Source organism: Crotalus tigris, unplaced genomic scaffold, assembly GCF_016545835.1.
Source record: "Crotalus tigris isolate CLP2741 ecotype Arizona unplaced genomic scaffold, ASM1654583v1 scf7180000023575.545094, whole genome shotgun sequence".
Lineage (NCBI taxonomy): Eukaryota > Metazoa > Chordata > Lepidosauria > Squamata > Viperidae > Crotalus > Crotalus tigris.
In genome coordinates, this window is record NW_024100051.1 from 324243 (window position 1) to 347670 (window position 23428).

Sequence of the window (23428 nt, forward strand, 5' to 3'; positions counted from 1 at the left end):
AAAAACCTGTGGTCCTCCAGATGTTGTTGAACCATTACAATTCCCAGAAACCCAGCATGATCAACTAGAAGAATCCTAGGAGTTTCTGTTTCTGACACCAGAAGGTCTGACTTCTCTATTCTTGCTCTGAGGCACTTTTTATGATCCTGACTCTCATACATAGCTAATTACTCATCAATTATCTGCTTCTACGAGAGCCAGCTGTTTTCCCTGTCACTAATCTCCACAAAAGCCTTTTGGAAACAAGATCGTATCATGAGAATAATGTGAAATTTAAGATTTCAAAATTGGTTACATTATAGCAAGATCTTATTATGTTGTTAGCAATTAATTACAGAGGCTGGCTAAGAAAACACCTATATCAATAGCTTGGGTGTAGATGTATCCAGATTTTGTAAAAAGGGCAAGCTACAAACAGATACAAACTTAGAAAACTGCATAACACACAACCATACCTTTATAGCCATGAGGCACTGGGTAAGAGTTTGAATGGCATCATGTATCCAGAAGGGTAGAAATCAGTGGTGGGATTCAGCCAGTTTGTGCCACTTTGGCAGAACTGGTAGCTAATTTTTTGTTGTCCAGGCCCAGAATGGACTTCTGGAAGTGGCATCCACACAGAGAACTGGTTCTTCACATATTTGAATCCCACCACTGGTAGAAATATAATATCATCAGTGTGCTCATCATACTGCATCTCATGATATTGAATGACCTCATTCTGCAGCTTTATGTCAATATTAAATAGAAGGGGTAAAGCAATTGAGCCTATGGAATCCCATATAATGATGTAGATCTTGATTTTCCACTTTTCTATCTACTCTAGAAATAATCAGTGTAAAACAGTACATTCTGCTCCCACCCCACTAAGCCAATCCAGAATAATACCATGGCTAATTATATTAAAAGACTCCAAGACACCCAGCTAGGAGGATGCAATTCAGGGTGTTCTGAAGTTCATAAGCTGCCACTTTTTCAACAACCTTCTTTAAAAAGGAAATGATGGAAACTACATAAAAGTTGCCAATGCAATCAGATCTAAGAATGGCCTATTTAGTGGGGTTTGAACCACTTACTCCTTTGAGGCTCTTGGATGGATATAAATATTCCCCAACTCTAGATAAAACTGCCACCATTCCTAGTCAAAAAAGCAAATATAATATGTGATCAATATGTGAGTTGGGCCATTATGTACATTTGTCCTGGTCCGTGGTTGCCATGGTGGGTATGAACCCCTTAGTCATGGTTGAATCCAGGCCTAGAGAAGGCAGGTTGAAATCCATCAAGAATATCAATCAAGGGAACTTCATCCCCAACTCAGCCACAGTGTCAAGGAATGCAAAGTCATACATACTAATATTACTTTTGTTATAAGATTACGTGACAGAACCTTGAAAGTCTGAATGTGCTTTCTCCCCTTCCTCCCTTTACAAAGTAAGAACCAGGAGGATTTTGTCTGAGACACTTGGTCAGGTTTCATTTCTGGCCTGGACTCAGTTTTTTATGTGACCATTGTCTTATTTGTGGCTTCTTCTTCTGGCTCTCTGGTTATTCCTTTTTTTTATTACACCAGATGATACTAATCACATCTTCACCCAATCCCAGAGTGGTGGCTAATGTCATTCTCAAAGCCCAGAAGGGCATATTTCTGAGAAAGAAACCTTTTGCATCCAATCATGTTTCTGTAATGTATATTTGGTCAGCCATCATTAGATCATTAAAAATGGATATTTATTACAGACCACCTGAGCAGGAACAACCAGAATCCAGTGTCTCTAAGCTCCAGAAACCAGGTCTTGGGGTTGAGCACAGGGACTGCAATGTATTATCAGTTACATTAACTGAGTCTGCATCTCAAATCCATATTTCCCAATATCCATCACCACTTCAATGCTGTCACCCATTTCAACTGATCAGTACCAACCATGCCAATTCCATGCCTTCCAACTTCCAGGCCAAAAGTGCCCCTCTCTACCTCACTAACACATTCCCTTGGGGCAGGGAGGGAAGGGAACAGAATTTGAGCGCTAAGGGCTTCTACCAAGCATTCAACATCTATGATTCAGATGATTCCTTTCTCTCACATACACATTTACTCTAGCCTGGTCTATACTTTAGTTTTCTTCTGCTGTAGTTCTTCAGACAGCCTGGAGGATCATGGATTAGAGATGGACTAGATGAAATCCCAGCTTGTCCCAAATATGCATTTTCAGGAGGCAACTGGACTTCCTTGTTTTTCTTTGAAGACATTTTGCTTCTCATCCAAAAAGCTTCTTCAACTCTAACTGGATAGTGGGGAATGGAAGGATTTATATTTCTTTCAGACAGCTGGTCATTTGCATTCTTTAAAGAATCATTGAAGTCATTTGGAGGTTTGTCTGTGTCCTCAAGGTCACCTGAGTAGTGCAAATGTGTGTGGAGCCTTCTTGGCTGGAGGATGATTTCTACCCTGTGTCTCTTCACTGTTGAAGACAGGTACAGGCTTTTGGGCATGTGTTGTCTGCATCTCAAAGAAAAACAAGAAAGTCCAGTTGTCTCCTGAAAAAGCACCTTTAGAACAACCATGACTTGGATGACTGAGAATTCCATAGACATTTAAAGCTATACAGTTTGCGATGAACACCCTTCAAATGATGCAGGAGTATGAACTGATTTCCAGAAAACAATGCAGACTACAAGAACCATTTGTATTTCAGTCTGAGATACAGACAACACAAACTCATGTTCAAAAGCCTGTGCCTGTCTTCAACAGTAAAGGAACACAGGACAGAAAATATCCTGCAGTCAAGAAAGCTCCACAAATTTGCAGTACTTAAGTGATCCTGAAGACACAGATAAACCTCCAAACAGCCTCAATGACTCTCCAAAAGTATCCAAATGACCAGTTGTCTGCAAGGAATATAAATCCTTCCATTTCTCACCATCCAGATAGAGCTGAAGAAGCTTCTTGGATGAATAGAATAGAATAGAATAGAATAGAATAGAATAGAATAGAATAGAATAGAATAGAATAGAATAGAATAGAATATAGCTGGAAGGGACCTTGGATGTCTTCTAGTCCAGCCCCCTGCTTGAGCAGGAGAACCTATATCATTTCAAGAACAAGTGACTGTCTATTCTCTTCTTAAAAACCTCCAGTGATAGAGCACCCACGATTTCTGAAGGCAAGCTGTTCCATTGGTTAATTCTCCTCACTGTTAGGAACTTTCTCCTTAGTTGCAGGCTGCTTCTCTCTTTGATCAGTTTCTAGCCATTGTTTCTTGTCCTGCCTTCTGGTGTTTTGGAGAATATTTTGACCCCCTTTTCTTTGTGGCAGTCTCTCAAATATTGGAATATTGCTATCATGTCTCCCCTATTTCTTCTTTTCTTTAGACTAGCCAAACCCAAGTCCTGCAGCCGTTCTTCATATGTTTTAGTCTCCAGGCCTTGGATCATCTTAGTTGCTCTTCTTTGAACTTTTTCCAAGGTCTCAACTTCTTTTTTGTAGTATGGTGACCAAAATTGGCCACAGTATTCTAGGGTTTTATAGGGTTTTATAAAGCAGTACTAATACTTCGCATGATCTTGATTCTATGCCTCTGTTTATGCAACCCAGGATTGTATTAACTTTTTTGGCTGTTGCTGCGCATTGCTGGCTCATAGTCAAGTGATCATCCACTAGGTTTTCAAGGTCCCTCTCACAGTTACTGTTTTTGAGCTGATATGTACTTATATCTTTGATTTTTTTCTGCCTAAATATAAAACTTTACTTTTCTCCACATTAAAACTCATTTTGTTGGATAAGGCCCATTGTTCCAATTTGTCAAGATCTTTTTGAATCCTGAGCTTGTCTTCCGGGGTGTTGGCTCCTCTTGCCAGTTTGATGTTGACTGCAAATTTGATTATTTCCCCTTCAGTTCCCTCATCTAAATCATTGATGAAGATATTGAAGAATACTGGGCCTAAGACAGAGCCTTGTGGTACCCCACTGCTTACTTCTCTCCATGTGGATGTAGTACCATTGAGGATTACTTGTTGAGTACGGTTTGTCAGCCAGCTACAAATCCATCTGGTGGTGATTTTGTCTATTTCACCTTTTTCTAGCTTACCATGCAGTAGATTGTGGTCTACTTTGTTGAATGCCTTACTGAAATCTAAGTATACTATGTCCACAGTGTTTCACTGGTCTACTAATCTGGTCACTTTATCAAAGAACGAAGTAAGATTGTTTTGGCATGATCTATTTTTAACAAACCCGTGCTGGCTTCCAGTTATAACTTTGTTTGCTTCTAGTTGTTTGCAGATCTGGTTTTTTTTATTATCTTTTTCAGGATTTTCCCAGATATTGATGTTAGACTGATTGTTCTGTAGTCTGTTTTTTTCCCCTTTCTTGAATATGGGAACCATCAGCCCTTTTCCAATCCTCAAGTACCTCCATCCATGCTCCAGGATTTTTGAAAGATATGGTGCAATAGTTCTGAGATAACATCTGCCAGCTCCTTCAGAATGCTGGGATGTAATCTGCCGGGTCTTGTTGATTTATATTCATCAAGGTCTGATAGGTGTTCCCTTACCATTTTCTTGCTTATTTTATTTTTTTGTTTCTACTTTGTCTTTTGCAGTATTTTTTGTATGTTGTGTTATAATTTCTTTTTGTATAAAGACTGATGCAAAGAATGAGTTAAGAAGCTCTACTTTCTCCGTATTGCTTGTTACTTCCTTGCCATCTTCTCTCTTTAGTGCACCTACAGTTTTCTTGACTTTTTTCTTATAATTAATATGTTGAAAGAAACTTGTTTTATTATTCTTGATTTCTGTTGCAAGTGTTTGTTCATTCTGAGCTTTTCCTTTTCTGACTTCATCTTTGCATGTTTGGGCTGTCTGCTGGTAATCAGCGTTAGTTATGTGTCCCTCTTTTCATTTTTTGTACTTGTCCTTTTTGTCTTTCAGTTTGTCTGTGAGATCTTTGTGCAGCCATGCTGGTTTCTTCTTGAATTTCTTGTTTTTCTTTTTCAGTGGTATTGTGCTGGACTGGGCTTTTATGATAGCATTTTTCACAGTTTCCCATGCTTCTTGAGTTGTTTTCTCCTTTAGGATTTTTTGTCCATAGAATCTTTCCTAGGTTTTCTCTGAGTTTGTTAAAATCAGCTCTTTTGAAATTTAAGGCATTGGTTGAATAATTTTCTATTGCTTGTGTTTGCATTATATTGAATTCCAGTATGACGTGGTCACTTTCCCCCAAGGTTTATTTATTTATTTATTTATTTATTTATTTATTTATTTATTAGACTTATATACCACTTTAAGTGCAAGCACTCTCTAAGCGGTGTACACCAGTAAGCAATGTATGTATATATATATATATATATATATATATATATATATATATATATATATTTCCAGCAACTTCAATTCTTTCTATCACTTCTTCTCTATTAGTAAGAATTAGGTCCAGTATAGCTTTACTTCTAGTTCCCTCCTCTATCTTTTGGATGACAAAGTTGTTGGCTAGATTGGTTAGGAATCTGTCTGATCTCCCGCTCACTGCAGAGTTTATCTCCCAGCTGATAGCTGGGTAGTTGAACTCTCCCATTATTACTGTGGTATGTTTCCTACATGCATTTGTTAAGTGGTTGGCAAAGAGTCCATCTATTTCTTCTGATTGATTGGGTGGCCTGTAGTATACCCCTATGGCAATGTCACCTTTTATCCCTTTTATATTGACCCATATAGATTCTGGAGGGCTTTTATTGTTGATCATGTGTATTTCTGTAGATATGTAGTATTCTCTTACATATAGTGCAACTCCCCCTTCTCTTTTTGTAGTTCTGTTTCTTTTGAACAATTTGTATCAAACCATCAGTCCATTCCAGTCATGGGTTTTATCCTATGTCATACCCACCCACTATTGCTCCTAGTTCACCCTGTTTGTTCCCCAAGCTTTGAGCATTAGTGTATAAACATTTAAGACTTTTATGTCTGTCTGTGCATGTTTTTCCTGGATCTCCTGACTGTTGTTTGATTTTTTTCTTTTTTCTCATCACTACCTAGCTCTTTGTTTGATTTGTTTTCTGGTATTCAAAGAGCAACAAGAAAGTCCAGTTGCCTCCTGAAAAAGCACCTCATCAACCATAACTTGGATGATGGAGAATCTCCATAGAAATCACAACTTCTTTCCAATGCTGTGATTCTCTGAATGTTTACTGGTGGGTTTTCTTTTTGAGAGGAAACTATTCAATTGATGCAAACAATTTTTAAAAGCAACACACATATACATCCAGACAAGATTCTAACTTTCTGGTGCAATTAACATTCTAAGATAAAACAACATTTCATCTTGGTAGCTGAGTTACTAGCCTCCTATAATACATTTTAGAAAGTGAGAGACAATTTTGATATCACCAGAGACCTGTTCCTAATGTCAAATAAAGTGAGTGCCTTTTGAAGAGCTGAGTTGAAAGAGAGAATGTTTCCTTGCATGCTGCAGCATCCCTTTCACTGTCACTTCATAACTGTAATTTTTGTGAATCTAATGGTCTTCCAGAGAGGGACAATTCTCTTGCTAAGCTTACAGAGGAACATAAGAATGAAAGGTTTATATGGAAGGGCCCATTCAGTTATCTGAATCAAATCTCCTATTCAACACAGGAATCCAGTTTAAGCCACTGTAAAGCTCAGGCTACCCAATTTCTTCCAAAATATGTTCATTTCCACACTGATTTTTATGGCCTCTTCTAGAGTTATCCAATTATTGTTGAGTCTACATAGTAACAAGGAGAGGCTTTATATCTTCCGGTAATAACTGGCCAATGCTAGAAGATGTTGTAAGTGACCAGGGAAGAAAAAAATGAAGTCTGAAGAAAGAGAGAGTTTATTATCTTTTTATACAATTGGTTCCACTGTTAAAATGCTTTTGTAATACTTCTCTCTTGATGTTTAAATGAAATGTCCCTTCTTGCTACTTAAAACCATTATTACATTTCCACATTCTTGCATAAGGAAAAATAGGCCATAGTCTCATGTGTATGAAAATACTTCAGGTACATCAAGAGTGTTTTCCTACCCTTCTCAGTTAAGCTTTTCTTATATTCCCATTATTTCATTGAAATAGTTCTGATTTGATCTGATTGCTTTTTAAAGTGAAGCGATCAGAACTGGACACAATATTCAAGTATGTGAAGTACAATTGAAATGTTTCTTTGTGTATTTTCTGTATTCTTGAAAATATCATGGATTGTACTAATACAACCTAAACTTACATTTGCCTTTTTGGGGGGCAATTATATAAATTTCATTTATGATCTGCTCCAATTACAGTATCTAGCCAGGTACAATACATCATACCTGGATATTTGATTTCTTTTTCCAAATAAATATTTACCTCTTCTGTATTTTATTTTCCTATTTTCTTATATTTTTCTAATATATCAAGATATATTCCTTAATTCTGGCCAATTCTACCCAGTTTTGTGTCATCTATAAATTTAATAAATTTCCCTTCTACCTCCCTCCTTCAAGTCATTAATAAAAATGTTTAAAAGTGCGAGATCTAGGATGAAGACTAGTGGCCCCTACTTGATGTGTCTCTCTAGTTTGATAGTCTACTCAACACTCATTGATGGCTTCATTTCTCATTCTAGATCCCCATAGTAGAGGTGGCATTGTAGCCCAAATAATCATTTTACTAATCAGGATCTGAGGATCTGTCAACATTCTCAGCATTTCAGTGCTATATAATGAAATTCTTTTGGACCCAAATCACTAAGAATGTTTAAAGAGTTCTTTCATCACATCTCTATCAGCCTCAAGCTACAGTTTTGTCTGCCCATCATGCTTGTTTTATACGACACTAGCTCTTTTCTGAGAAAAGAATAAACCAAAATAAAAATTCATGAATTTCTCCTTTTTGAAGGTGGGGCATCTTACTGAAATTCTTCAGTAAGAATTTCAGTTGCTTTAAATATTGTTCTTCCTTTCTTCTTCCCTCATGTTAATGTTCTTGGCTGTTGCAATTCTTGACTGTTTGTCAGAATATTTCCTTAGTGATAAGTCCTTCCTTCTACTTCTATTATTTTAGTACATAGTCTGTTATTTTGGTGGTCAGTTGTCACTGAACTTCTTCTGCAGCCACATGTTTCCTCTATTGGGATTGTTTGATATAGTGCTTTTAGTAACTGAATTTTTCTTCCTGTTACTTTCTTTGCTTTCATGGAATTCTAATTATTATTTCTATTTTTTAAAATCAATTCCTTGAATTCCAAGGAATATGCTTGCCTAACATAGCTTTGTTCTTTAATATTAAGGATTCTAAGCATTGCATGATCATGTTCCCTTAGAGTAACCATCATCATTCATTTCATAATTTTTTCCTGTTAATCAGCATCTAATTAAAGATAGCTAAATCCCTTGTTCTTTTCTCTAGTTTTAGGAAAAACTAACTTGTCAAAAAGATAACATTAGTCTGTTCTCTTTTGTATAAGCTTAAAAGGCTATATTCTTACTTGATCCAATCAACCATTATCCCAAATAGATTTTCTTATCAGCTTGTAACTTAGTCAACAGTTGCCAATTTTGGAATTACTGAAGCCCTGTGAATTCTTTAACCAAAGTCTTATTGGAAAGGCTTCATGATGTCACTAGTACTATCACTAGGCATGGCATAGACACTATAGCTAATCAGTTTTGGAAAGTGAATTTCATGCTACTAAACCTTGCAGTATGCCTTGTATCTCTCTGATGGAGATACTTCTTTTTCTGCTATTCTTTCTCTTTACTTTTTCTTGGTTCTCTGTTTATGTAAAATGAGTTTAATATTAAAAAATGAATAGGTAGAGTTAACATTTGCATGAAGGAGTGCCTTTTGACTGAATTTAACTCATTTGAATTTAAACTGACTGGTCAATTAATCCTTTTTGGCATTTCCACACACAGTGTTTTCCCATTGATCCAATTAAGAGAATTTTTTGGGTATGGGAGGGAGAGAAGGTGTTGGAAACTTCACTGAATATAAAATATGTCAACTGAATTATCAAGTAGACATTATGATCCCTTAGTACTAATATGCCTTAATCTTCCCTGGAGCTCAAGTTAGTGCCTATACCAATTCAAAATGCTGTTGTTATACTTACATACAAAGTTTTCTCATGGTTCAACAACACAGAAATATTTCTAATTCTGCATTAAGTTCATCTTTGAAGGCCCTGATTCATACTGAAACTGTAGTTAGCCTCCCAAATTTGGAATATCTCCATAGAATGTCATGCCTGGTGAATACTTTACACTCTTGCTATTGTTAGGTATTGACTTCCAGGAGCTAAGCTTTTGATTTTAATTCAAAGGCTCTGTACAGATGCTAAATTGTGATTTTTAAAATCAACTTCATCCAAAGGCTACATAAAATTCCTGGATTTCTCATCTATCCAAATAAAACAATTTCATTTTCAGATGATTCCTAACCAAAAACTTTACAACTGAGGGCAGAATTTGTTGTTTGTATTATAACCTCCACTTTGAGAAAATACTTCTCTGTTCATTTTCCAAGGTTTTAAAAGACTTTTCTTCATTTGCTGCCTCATTTTCCATCTATTTTTCATTTGAATATCCAAAGTCTCTAAGTAAGTTACATGAGAGAAATGGCCAGATTGCTGTCAAATATCAAAAGCTGGAGCTGTTTCAGGATGCCACTTAAAAAGTGGATACATTTTGAAGAGAACAGGATTTCAAAGGAAATCTCTTCAAAGACTGTAATTATCACTTTGTGGAGATATGTAAATACTAACTCTGTCCTGCCATCTAATGGATGTTTAGAGATTTGCAGGCCACAATTACTAATAGTGTGATTGGATGAACTGTAAACCCATTTTGTTTCATTTTGGCTGGTGCTGTAACTCCAGCTGCTATATGAGTGGAATATAAATTTGATAAATAAAATGCAAGCTATTCATCATTAGTATAAGCATGACATTTCATATGCCTGCAATTTAATTTTAAAAACCTGGCATAAGTGACTTAAATGTATAGTGAAGATAACTTTGGATATCTGGAATTATATTTCTAGATTTTAACCAAACTTTCTTAACCTTGAGATGTGTAGCTCTCAACTCTCAGAATTGCCTGCCAGCATGACCATGGCTAATAATTTATCAAGGAGATGAAGTATTCCTAGAAAGCAATGTTGAAAGATGAAGAGTGAAGTTAATTGACCACAAATAGAGCTTTCATTAGGACATATATTGAACTTACCTCTCTGCTTTTACTATATCTGCAGATAGCCAGCTGGTAGCCCTGTTTCAGGTGATCAGGTTTTTCCAGGGTAAAGTCTAGAGGAGCCCTTGTGGAACTGCTGTGAGAAAAGATCTTGGCATCTGTTAAGTAAAGTTGTTCAACATTGCTCAGACTGTAGCTGAACAGATCATTGAAGCGACCAAGGCATGTCTCACCTTGATTATCTGGGGAGAGTGTTAACTCTCTCATTACTTGATTCTACGGTTGATTATGAGGAAGAGGACAAGGTCTTTGTTATTGGGAGCTCTGACACCTGGATCCTGGCTCAATGCCCCTCTTGGCTATGATCAAGCCTCCTGGGGAGATGGCATCTGGTTGGCTCCAAGTAGTGGTTAATGTCTCTTTTTGGAAGGGGATAGTTCTCCCAGCTTTGAAAGAAGCAATGGTATGTTCCCTTCTCAAAAGGTCATTCTTGGACTTGACTATGTAGGATAACTTTTATCTTGTCTCCAACTTCCCTTTTAAGGGGAGATTGTTAGAAGGATGGTAAGCAATCAGCTTCAGGGGAGTTTGGGTGAAGTGAATTATCTAGATTCTTTGCAATAAAGGTTCAAGTTGGGTTACAGTAACAAAGGAACATTGGTCACATTTATACATTTGTACTCATATCTTGATCTTTGAACAGGCTGAGAAAGACTAGATCACTTTAGCGAGACTCTTCCCATTAACAGAATAACAGAGTTGGAAGGGATCTTGGAGGTCTTCTAATCCAACACCTTGCTCAAGCAGAAGATATTTAAACAAACTTATGTTACCTTTTCAGCCTTCCTTCTAAGTGGTTAAGAATAGTATCTTGCTTCCAAAACAGTGACCAATTAAATGGCAATAAATACTGCATTGTCATTAGTGAACTAAATAAAAAAGAGACCAAAGAAGTAATAGTGAAAGCCAGTTGATTTATAGCAATAGTAATGTATGGTTAGCGTTTCGGAAAAGGATTTTATGACTGTGTTGAATCCAAGTCTCTGTTAAACCCACAAATTAGCTTCTGTTCTGCTGGAATCTAATCATCTGCTATATTAGAGCAAGAGTCCAACAAGGTAGGTGGAAAATGTATATTTTAATCTGGAAATATAATTTAAAGATATGACAGACATCTAGGGGAACATCAAGTGTCTCAGTGTTTAATATTTTATTAGATATACAATAGATGATTTTTAAAAAATGTAAGTTAGACAGCTAGGTAAAAACATAGTAATTTCATTTTATCCATCTGTTCAGTGACCCAAGATGACCCAAAGTCACTTTAGCTATCAAAGGACCCAAGGGCTATCTAAGACAGCACATTATAAAAAGGAGGACCTGCAATAAACTGCTGCAAGAATTTGAATTTAACCTTTCTTTTTCCAAAACTACCTAAAATTGATATAACTGTAACAGCAAAAGATGGAAGAAGAATGGAAGATTTGATGAAGTTAGGAAGAGTCAAGGACTAAAGGAATTAAATATTCCATTATCAAGTAAATTATCCAAGGAATAAGATAATTGTCTGGAACCAGGTATCTTATATCTCAATAATCATCTGTTCCCATAAAGCTACACAAATAATTAAGGTTTTCAATATAGTCCTTGCTTAAAATGCCTGTACCACTGGGCTTAATCTGATGATTGCCTAGGCTAAAATTTTTTATGGCAGTCCATATATGATATATGTTTTCTAATGCTATTGTGTACTTCGCACCATTTCAACATTACTAAAAAAATATGTTATAGATTCTTCCCAAAGCACATTTACTAATCTATGGTTCAATTTGTACAGTTGTTCTGAGAAAATGTATATTTGAAAGCTCCCCACCAATACATATAAATCATAGATGCATGATGAGTAATCTTCAGACTTTTGGGTATGGCCTTGAATGGGTTCATATCAGGAAACAGCTAAGTACTACTATTTCTGCTTAATTTTCAAATCCTCAACAAATCAGATACTGTAGGTACTGCCACTTGCTGAAAGTAGAGTGGATCTGAGACATCCACCTGTTTAAAAGCTATCTTGAATTGCCACCATCCAAAGTTCATGCTTTGCTCAGAGTTAGAATCCCGGCTACGTGCAGTTTATTCTTAGCTCTTGACAAATGTTCAATAGATTCACTTAGCAATGATAAGTTTGGATAAAGGAGGGAATATATGCAAGAGTTTCAAGAAAAATAGCATGTGCTTTAAGAGTAATTATGCTTGTTTTCTGCTTTGATCATACACCTTTCATTCCTGCAACTGACCTTCAGTACATATCCCAAGATCTATCTGAGACCTTCATTAAAAAAAAGATTGTGAACCCATGTTTTATATGAAATAGAATATATTATTTCCTGCAGCTTTTATCATTCTTACTATATATACAATGTAATTTCCATGCACAGTGTAACGTCCTGCCACCCACTCAATTGACTAACATTAAGATGACAAATAGCAGATTCATTTAAAGATTAATTTTATATATTCTGGTTTTTGTGTGTGTGTTTGTGTGTCAGTGTAATTTTCTTTAACAAACAGCTATAATGATTGGTAGCAGGTTTCATTCATTCCTGATGGTCCACACTATGACACAATACATTCTGGCAAATTATATGCCACTTCCCTTTCATTAAAATCTTTTGATAGATTTCTTTAAATTGTAATGGAGAACTTGTTTTCATTTTATTGTTTTCAACCACTCTTATTCAATTAAGCAGAAAATAAATTGTTTGTTTTTTAAATTAAAATATATCTCTGAGGGTCTGTAGTGAATCTGTGATTTCCCACTCACTTTTTCAAATCAGGAAGTATAGGATTTCAGAAGAAATAGGAAAATGAATGGTAAAAAAGAAAAAAAAACCCTCATAACAGGAAATAGGAAAATAAATGGTAGAAAAAAAACTAATTTGCAACAAAAATAGGATTAAAAATAATAACTATGAAATTCAAAAGTCATTCTGCAATGCCCTAATAATGGGATTGGATAATGAGGATGAAGCCTCATCCACAGAGGAAAACATCTTTCAGAAAACCTGGAGGATAGATTTTGACACAGTATTACCTTGGAGACACAAATAGGAAGTAGAAGGGGATGTTGAACAGTTTTCTAATTAATATGTGTCAATTATCTAATATAAAGCAATTGATAAAATTAATTGAAAGATACATGTATACTGCCCATCATACTATGCTCTTTTGGTATAAGCAAGAATTAGAAGGCAATTTATTGTATTTATACTGGCTATCTACCAAGGGCTCCAAGCCAGTTTCTGAATTAGAATGCTAGAAATATAAAATTTATCCAGGATCGGATGGCATGAGATCTGTAAACTAAGCTACTGTTCTTCTGCTGTCCCATCTGGTCACATAGGCCTTTAGTAGCCCCTATTCAAGTTGATTCTCTTGAGCCATTGGTAGGCTGTTTAGAAACTGATGGTTTAGGCTTCTAAAGAAAAGTGAAACTTTAATCTCAAAATAAATAGAGAGACTCTCAAAGAGAGCTTAATATCAAAGTATTCAGCTAAGATCAAAGTATATACTAAGATGCTAGTAAGCAGTTAGGAAAGAAAATTGCAGAAATTTCCATCAACAGCAATCATATACACATCTGAAATGACAGTTTTATATTATCACTGAACTATGAAAATTTGTTTGCTGTCTATTTATGTCTTTCATGATCCAATCTGTTTTTAATATCTGTGTCATAAAATTGAAACATGACAATTTTAATGGGCAAATTTATTCTTTAGCTCTTGAACCAAAAATACTAGATTTGAGCAACTGATCTTCCTATGCTGATCAGGCAGTTTTTATGCCAAGTGGTAGGTTAGCTAAATAAAATAGATGAAAACTAGGCAGAAGGTTTTTGCCAATAAAAGTCTTAAAATTTCTCATCCAAAGAATCCAATGTCAGTTGCAGGGTTGTTGGTACACCTCTGGATGGAGGGGGGGCACTTCCCCAGATTCAGCTTGTATGGAATTTAGGGGTCTTCTTGGATTCATTGCTCCTGCTTGAGGAGCAGGTGGCAACTGTGGCTAGAGAGACCTTTGCACAGATTTGTCTGGTGCACCAATTGCACACATTCCTGTCTGGGAGGCTTTTCTCAAGGTCACCCATGCCTTGGTGACCTCCCATTTGGCTTACTGCAATGTGCTCTACATGGGACACAGCAGTGTTTGCCCATGTAACATTTCTATTGCACAAGCTGCACTGGCTTTCAGTTTGTTTTCTAGTGCAATTCAAGCTGTTGGTCATTAAATTTAAAGCCTTATATGACACAGGGCCATACTACCTGCAGGACTGCATTTTCCTAAAGACATCTATCTATCATACCAAGGTCAGACTAGGCATGCTCCTAGTCCCTTCCCCTAACTATTCTCCTCTGATGGGAGCTAGGAAGCATGTCTTTTCTGTGGCAGCCCCTGTGCTATGGAACATATTGCTCCCTGAAGTTTGAAGGCCTCCACTCATTTAACCTTCCAAAAGCCCTTAAAGATCTGGCTTTTCCCCCAAACATTGGGAGTCTAGATGATGATATGTTTGCATGGATTGGTGCCAGGTTTTTGTTTTTATTATTTTTTATGTTTTGAGTGGTTTTCAGGTTTTAAAATAATTTTTGAGGGGAGCTGGGAGCCACTCAGAATTATCTGAAAGATGGGTGGTTATATAAATGTCATAGAAAAGAGACATAGGAGGGAGGGGAGAGAGAGAGAGGGGAGAGAGAGAGGGGAGAGAGAGAGAGAGAGAGAGAGAGAGAGAGAGAGAGAGAGAGAGAGAGAGAGAGAGATATGTATTGTGCTAAGATAAGTTGTGCACTGATACTGCAGAGTCCCTGTATATTTTGTGCCCATTCAAGTGGGTTAGATGGGATAACTAACCTCACTACTTCTCCCTCCTCATTTTCTAAGTCAGCCCATTTCCAAACAAATCATTAAGAGCTCAGCTTTTCCTTCCCATGATATAATCTAGATATCTTGATCAATGATTCTCACAAAACACAAAATTAATAATTTTGGAAGCTGTAATCCAAAACACTTGGGTGGGGTGGTTTGCCATTTCACTTTTTCTTGATATTCTACCTTTTCTCAAGAGCTAAATAATTTGTTCTTGACAGTGGGGAAACATTCTGGGAAAATTAATCATGTACAATCTCTGGTCTAAATTAAAAAGTAACCCTTTTAGGTCTTCTGAGAGATCAGATTGTTTTCTGAAAGTCAGTACGTTTTTTTTTCCCCTCCAGGAAAAGAGGCAGTAGTAAGGTATTTGTTTCTGTTTCTGTTTTGTTTGTTTTTTTGTTATATACAAACTGACCTTTACCATTCAAATGTGCTGAATTTCATATTGTTATTTTTGATTGAAGTAATATAGGTCAATATTGGTGTCTCTGATTTAATTAGGTAATTAAATCAGATGAACAATTTCAATGTTCAGCTGGTTGATTCCTGCCAGAACTCTTTGCTTAAAAAGCAACATTATTTGCTAAAACCCAGAGAGCTAAGTAGTTATTGTTGATATAAATTAGGGTTAATTATATCTTTATTACAACAAATTACTGGACCATTTGAAGTAGGGTTAAGGAAACACTGCCATCATCCAAATCATTTTTTTAGAACAAGATACAGACATATTAATCAGGCTGGCTTCATATTTCTCTTATGGAATATTGTTAATTCTCAAGAAGGAAGGCCTCAAAATTTTTTACAGCTAAAAGTCAAAAATCCAAATAAGGACATTGTCTAAGATGAATTGGTGGTTTGGCTACTTGGCAGCATCTCCTGATGAACAAGTGCTCTGCTTAAAGTTTTTATACTATTTTTTAAGGCCTCATAGATATTAATTGGCTTATGGAATCACCTGAGAGATATGAGAGGTATTAAGCAATTATTCAATTCAAAGCTGTCTTGATCAAATCACCTCTTAAAATTTTCAGTCAGTTAGATGTGTCATATGGAATCATAAGCTGCTTTGGAAAGAATTAAAGTTAATTCAGGGATCTGATGGAGTTTCTGGCTTTGCAGTCTTACAAACTGTTGCAGATTTCTTTTTATATTTAGGCAAAGGTTTTAAGTGGAAAAGGTAGGTTTTATGGTACTGAGGTAGTCTGAGGAGACTGAGATTGTGTGCATGCATTTTTGGCTATGTAAGGTGCCTGTTGTTGACAGGAGTTAGGTATTGCACATACCAGCCCTTGCAGAGTCCCTGGAGTCTTTGGAGGCTGGTCATTACTGATGACCTGGAAGTCTCCTGAAGTATCATCAGAGTGAGGGGTAAACCTGGCAGTGAAAGTGGACTGCAGAGGGACTGTGGAGGCCAACTGATATTTGTTATCCTGCTGGGTTTAAATAAAGAGGCTTGGGATTGGATGTAGCTTGGCTCCTGATGCTGATTGCAGTTAGAAGGACTGGGCAGGGTCTTCAACTATTGGTTGGCCTGCTGGCTTGCTTGATGAGGTCAATGAGGATTATCCACAAAGGCTGGCCACAACCCTATAGGTTTGGATCATCTCCCTTATCCACTAAAGGATCTGCCCTCAAGGCGGATTACTAGATCTTGGTAGCCCCAGGCTCTGACTGCCACTGCTATATACCAAGTTAGTCTGTTATAAATCTATTCTCATCCACAACTTAATTATGGATTAAACATCTTATCTGGCTTATATGACTAAAATCAGAATGGACTAGGAATGAAAGAGTTCCCTCTCAGAAATGTGTTTACTTGGGTTTCAGATTTATCATCAGTCACAACTCTGAAGGAGGGTGATGACATTCCAAAAGATATTATGGGTTTTCAGAGGCTCTACCCCATGGATCAGGTGAACCCAATCCCTGGGCCACAGACCAGGTCCATAGCCTGTTAGGAACCAGGCAGTACAAATGGTGGGCGAGGGAGTAAAGCTTCATCTGCACATGGGATCTGTGGGATCTAAGTTGCATGCAAAACCATACACCCATCCCAGTCTGTGGAAGACTATTTTTCTTCTGAAACTGGTCCCTGATGCCACAGAAAACCATGTGTAATACTCTCTGGCTGAAGTTGGGCTCAAGGAAACAGATGGAACTGTTTCTCTTGTACTACCCTCCTCCTACACATATCTTCCTGAGCTATTGGATTCCATTCCTTGGTTGATGGTTGAGTGTCCAAGGCTACTGGTTCTTTGGGATTTTAATTTATTATATGGTGGATGACCAATTTACAAGTGGTCAACAAATATTCCAGTTCTAACTCTCCTAAAAATCCAAGTTACTACTTTACTTTTTGCAAGCAGAAGAATTATCTGGAATTTCTAATCCTTAGGGATGGAATTCTTTTAAAATAAGGTCTTCAGAATTATATCAGAGATACCAAATGCTACATCTACTACATTTCTCTATGCAGAAACTGGTATATATCAAATTAAATTAAAATAACTGCGAGACATTTAGTTATTGAGCTAGACATTTCTTACTACCCAATCCCTGTCTTGTCAAGTGGTGCCTCTTAGAGTAAATTCATTTCTCAATTCCTTCTTGTACCAGTTGGTTTACATGATTTGGTTTTGGAGGATATTACTGCTAATTGTGTTGCCATAGCCAAATCACTTTATGATAGCTTTTTAGCTTGCTGGTGCCATCCCATCTCACAGACAGATAGGCCGATTAGATTGGTGAATGGTGGACCTGGCTAGGTTCTCGAGGGAGCTTTCTGTTTTCCCTGTGAGTCTGATGGACAGCTTGCTTGAGGCCTTGATCACAGTCTGGAATATGCAGGTGATGAATAAGTAGACCAAAATGTTCTCATGTGGCCTCTCCCCATCTGCTGATCATAGAGGGCATATATTGGTTCTCAGAGATGCTACAGAAGATGAAGCAAAAGAAGAGATGGCTGACTATTATTGGAGGTCCTGGACAATTAAGAAGGTTATGTTGCACTCTGTCTTCAAGAGTTTATCATTGAATCAAAGGTCCTGGACATATAATAACCAATTTCTCCTAAGATAAGATTCCCCTAAGGTAAGACCTAAACTGCAGTAATCATGCTCACTGGTGACCTGTGGAAGAGCTGAGCTGGGAGATTTCCATCCTTCTCTGTGTTCCTTGATCTGTCAGCAGCTTTCAGAACCATCAGCTGCCTTTTCCTTTTGACCAGGCTACAATGATTTAGAGTTAGATGCAGCATTTAATAGTGGTTTTTTTTTTCTTCCTTTCTCAGTTGCTAGTTCAAATTGGTATTGGAAGTAGGGAAAGATTGTGTCCATAGCTCCTTACTTATGGGGTACTGCAGAATTCAATGTCATTTCCCCTTCTATTTAATTACTGCATGAAACCACAGGTCATCCATTGGCTTGGGGTCAATATCATCAGTTGTACATCTTTACCCAACCATCCAAGCAATGCTGTCAGAGCCCTACGCCAATGCCTATAAGGTCTGGATAGAGAGGAACAGATTCAGAATCCTTGCTGACAGGAATGAATGGCTGTATCCACTTGGTTTCCCCAATTCTAGGGAAATGTCATCATTAACTCTCAATGGACAGCATTTTCCTAATTGAGTCTTACGTGGTATCTGGGGTCCTTTTGGACTCTCACCTCCTGCTCAAAGATGGCTTTTACCATGAGAGCTTTTCCACAGGTATATCTACTGCTCCAGTTGCATCCTTTCCTGAACCATTGTAGTGGTTGCCCTCTGATATCACCCCAGACAACTATGTGAATCCCACCCTTATGATATTCTGGAAACTTTTAAAACCTGGCTGTTTTCCTCAAGGGTAGGCCTTGCAGTAGGATAGTTGTGGAGCCCCTCTCAGTTCAGTTATAAATTTGGTCTGGATTAAGTTTGGCTATTGCTCTTTTGTTACATTCTCTTTTTATGTGTATTATTTCTCTTTTATTTGCAAGTCACCCAAACTTGTCAAAAAGTTGGGCAAATTTGAAATTACATTAAATAATGCATATAGATATGTACATACAGAGATAGATGACATGAGATGAGATGAGGCCAACATAATATTGATTTTATAAAGCCTGCTTGTCAGAGTACTTGAGGGAATGTTCTGCTATTTCTAGCTCCTGTTCTATTGCAATTGTTCTGGCAGGACCACTTAGAAAAAATAGAGAAAGAGAGATTCGGACTTATTCTGCTCCTATTTTTTAAATGTATCTTTCTTCCTCCTCCAAATTATCTGTTATATCTGTCTGTCATGCTTGTTCGCCTAGAAAAACAACTGGTCAGAAGATAGGGGATATTTCTTTGTATAGTAATATCATTTTTTAATATATATATATATATATATATATATATATATATATATATATATATATATATATATATATATATATATGTTTTCTGAGGTTTTCGCGGGTATTTGTATGTAGGTCTTTGGTTGTTCGGGTTTTCTCCCACGTAAAATTGGAAGTGTCTTGGCAACGTTTCGACGAAGTCACATTCGTCATCTTCAGGCTGGTGTTTTTAGCTTCTTGCTTTGAGCAGCAATGTGTGGTTTTAGCTGTTTCTTCCTTTTAACTGCCAGTGAGGGTATGAACTGATTGGGTGGGAGCTTGGCTGTGTTCTGATTGGGTGGAGGTGTGTTCTGAACCATTCAGAACACACCTCCACCCAATCAGAACACAGCCAAGCTCCCACCCAATCAGTTCATACCCTCACTGGCAGTTAAAAGGAAGAAACAGCTAAAACCACACATTGCTGCTCAAAGCAAGAAGCTAAAAACACCAGCCTGAAGATGACGAATGTGACTTCGTCGAAACGTTGCCAAGACACTTCCAATTCCAATCAGAGCACAGCCAAGCCCCTAACCATTCAGAACACACCTCCACCCAATCAGAACACAGCCAAGCTCCCACCCAATCAGTTCATACCCTCACTGGCAGTTAAAAGGAAGAAACAGCTAAAACCACACATTGCTGCTCAAAGCAAGAAGCTAAAAACACCAGCCTGAAGATGACGAATGTGACTTCGTCGAAACGTTGCCAAGACACTTCCAATTTTACGTGGGAGAAAACCCGAACAACCAAAGACCTACATATATATATATATATATATATATATATATATATATATATATATATGTAAGATATGTTTTAAAATGGTTCAAGAATTGTTTCTCTAAAATTTATTTTTTGATCAATTTGGAGATTTTTCTGTTATTTTGTTCTCAGCCCCACTGTTTCTGCTTTAGAAAAGACACAGGGGTAATATTTCAAACTTTATTGCAGTAAAACCTTTGAAGGTATCTGGCCAAAACTTCTCAGGATTAATGTCCTCTAAAAGGTCTATCATCCCTGCTATTTTCATTCCATTATGCCCCTAAATGAAGCAGCTTCAGTTATTTTGATAGTTCCTCATTATATCCAATGACCATATATTTTACTGAATTGAATCTCAAACTGCCAGTAGATAATAACCAGTAAGAACTGTGTTCAAAACAACCAGCAAAGCTTATGAAATGTGCTAGGTTTGGTGTAGGCCTGTTTTGCCACATGTGAAATGATTTTTTTTCATAAGAAAAAGAAATATGGAATAATATTGTTATACCTTTAATCAAGAACCTAATATATCTACCTAAAGGGCCTTATACTTCTTTTGAAAGACTAAGCTTTGTAACTACATCAAACTTTCTGCTGTCAAAAACTACGGAATGCCATCTTGCCATTTTCTGCACAAGATGATTTCCTCTGTATAGTCTAGACCAGTGTTCCTCAACCTGAGCAAGTTAATATTTGTTGTCTGGGATATTCTGGGAGTTGAAGTCCACATATCTTAAAGTTGTTGAGGTTGAGAAATGAGAGGGAGGGAGGGAGGGAGGGAGAGAGAGAGAGAGAAAGAGAGAGAGAGAGAGAGAGATGCAAATAGAAATACAACTGTGGTAAAAGAAAACAAAGTAAGTACCAATAGTGCCTAGGGTGCAATCCTCAAAAAACAGAAGCACCACTTGAACACCATAGACACTGACAAAATTATCAATCTATTGTAAAAGTCAGCTTTACTCAGAACAACATACTGTACATCCTGTGACAATACCCTTAACACCATCTGCCTATCCCAGGTCCTTTGGAAGGGTTTGATAGGTGGATAAAAATGCCAAATCCAGTCTAAACATCTGACTGATTGTGAGACTAACCATAATAATACTTGGTAAGTAATTAAATGTGCAAAATCCATTCTAAACATCTGACTGACTTAGGTGATTACCATTACCAACCACCACCAACAACAACAATAATAACAATAATAGCTCTTAGGTCCTTGGTTAAGACTTGAACAATTAAGTTTCTACCAGTCTCAGACTTGAATCAAATTGAAGATTAATAATAATAATAATAATAATAATAATAATAATAATAATAATAAGACTACCTGCATTGAAGCTTGTTCCAAATAAACAGCTAGCACAAGCATTAAAAGAAGCAAATACTACAATATCAAGTATAAGCACCAATTCACTGCAAGAAACAAACCAACTAATGTACAGCACAGCTGCAGTTATAACAGAATATCTGGGATGCAAAATCAACAAAAAAGAAAAACAAACAAACAGTGCACCAGAAAAATGAAAGGTTAGACTAGAAAATAAGATCAGCAAGTTAAGATCATATGCAAGCAAGCTAGAACAGATGAAAGAAAAGAAACTGAAGAACAAGAAGACCAAAGAATACCTAATCAAGAAATACCACTTAGAAACAAAGAAGATCAAGGAAGCACTAGAAATAATAAAGCAACAAATAGCAGCTATAGCCAGGAAAATCAGTAGATATGAAGCTCGAATTGCAAACTATAGGCAAAACCTCCAATTTCGATCCAATCAGAAACATTTCTACCAATCCATCAATGGAGAAACTGCAAGGAATCAGTCAGTACCAGACAAGGAAGAAACAGTGCAGTTCTGGAAGCAGATATGGGATAACCCAAAGAAATACAACAAGGATGCGGCTTGGTTAAAAGAAGTGGATGCAAATAAAACAGAAGTTGAAATGAAAGAACTAGTAATAACAACAAAAATGGTAGAAAAAAGAGCAAAGAAAATCAAAAATTGGTCAGCACCAGGTGAAGATGAACTGCATGGGTTTTGGTTGAAACATCTAACTGTTATACACCCACTCATTGCCAAGCAGTTCAACAATATACTACAAGGAGGAGAAATTGAAAAGTGGCTAACAACTGGGAAAACCTACCTAATAATGAAAAATCCAGCAAAAGGGGCAACACCAGGTAACTACAGGCCAATTACCTGCTTACCAACAACTTTCAAATTACTAACTGGTGTGGTAGCTGATGCAGTACAACAGCATCTAGTTGAAAACAATCTCTTTCCACCTGAGCAGAAAGGAAACCGCCCCAATAGCAGAGGAACAAAAGATCAACTCCTAATAGACAAAATGATCTTGGAAAACTGCAAGAGAAGGAAGACCAACCTGAATGTGGCATGGATTGACTACAAAAAGGCATTTGACTCTCTGCCACATGATGGATAATCAAGTGCCTAGAAATAACAGGAGTCAGTAGAAACATCAGAAAATTTGTGCAAAGATCGATGGCACAATGGAAGATACAGTTGCAGATCAATGGTGAGAAGCTGGGAGAGGTTAATATCAAGAGAGGAATATTTCAAGGAGATTCATTATCACCATTACTATTTGTTATTGCACTGTTTCCTCTGTCAACAATACTGAATAACTCAGGACATGGCTATCAAACATCAAAAACATCTGCCAGACTATCCCACCTCCTTTATATGGATGATCTGAAGCTGTATGGAAAAACATCATCTGAAATAGAATCGCTGCTCAACACTGTCCGTATATATAGCCAAGATATTGTAATGGAGTTTGGCTTGGACAAATGTGCCACACTTACTATCAAACAAGGAAAAATAGTGAAAACTGAAGGAATCAAGATGCCCCACGAAAATAACATTAAGAGTCTGGATGAGGAAGAGTACTACAAATACTTGGGTATCCTTCAAGCTGACAACATCAAGCACACTGAAGTCAAGAAAAAGATTAGAGGTGAATACATCAAGAGAGTGAAGAAGATCTTAAAATCCAAACTCAATGGAGGAAATACCATAAAGGCAATCAACACCTGGGCAATCCCAGTCATTAGGTACACAGCTGGAATAGTGGACTGGACTCAAGCAGAACTAAAAGCAATGGATAGGCAGACCAGAAAAATAATGACAATGAATCATGCCCTTCATCCACGCAGTGACATTGATAG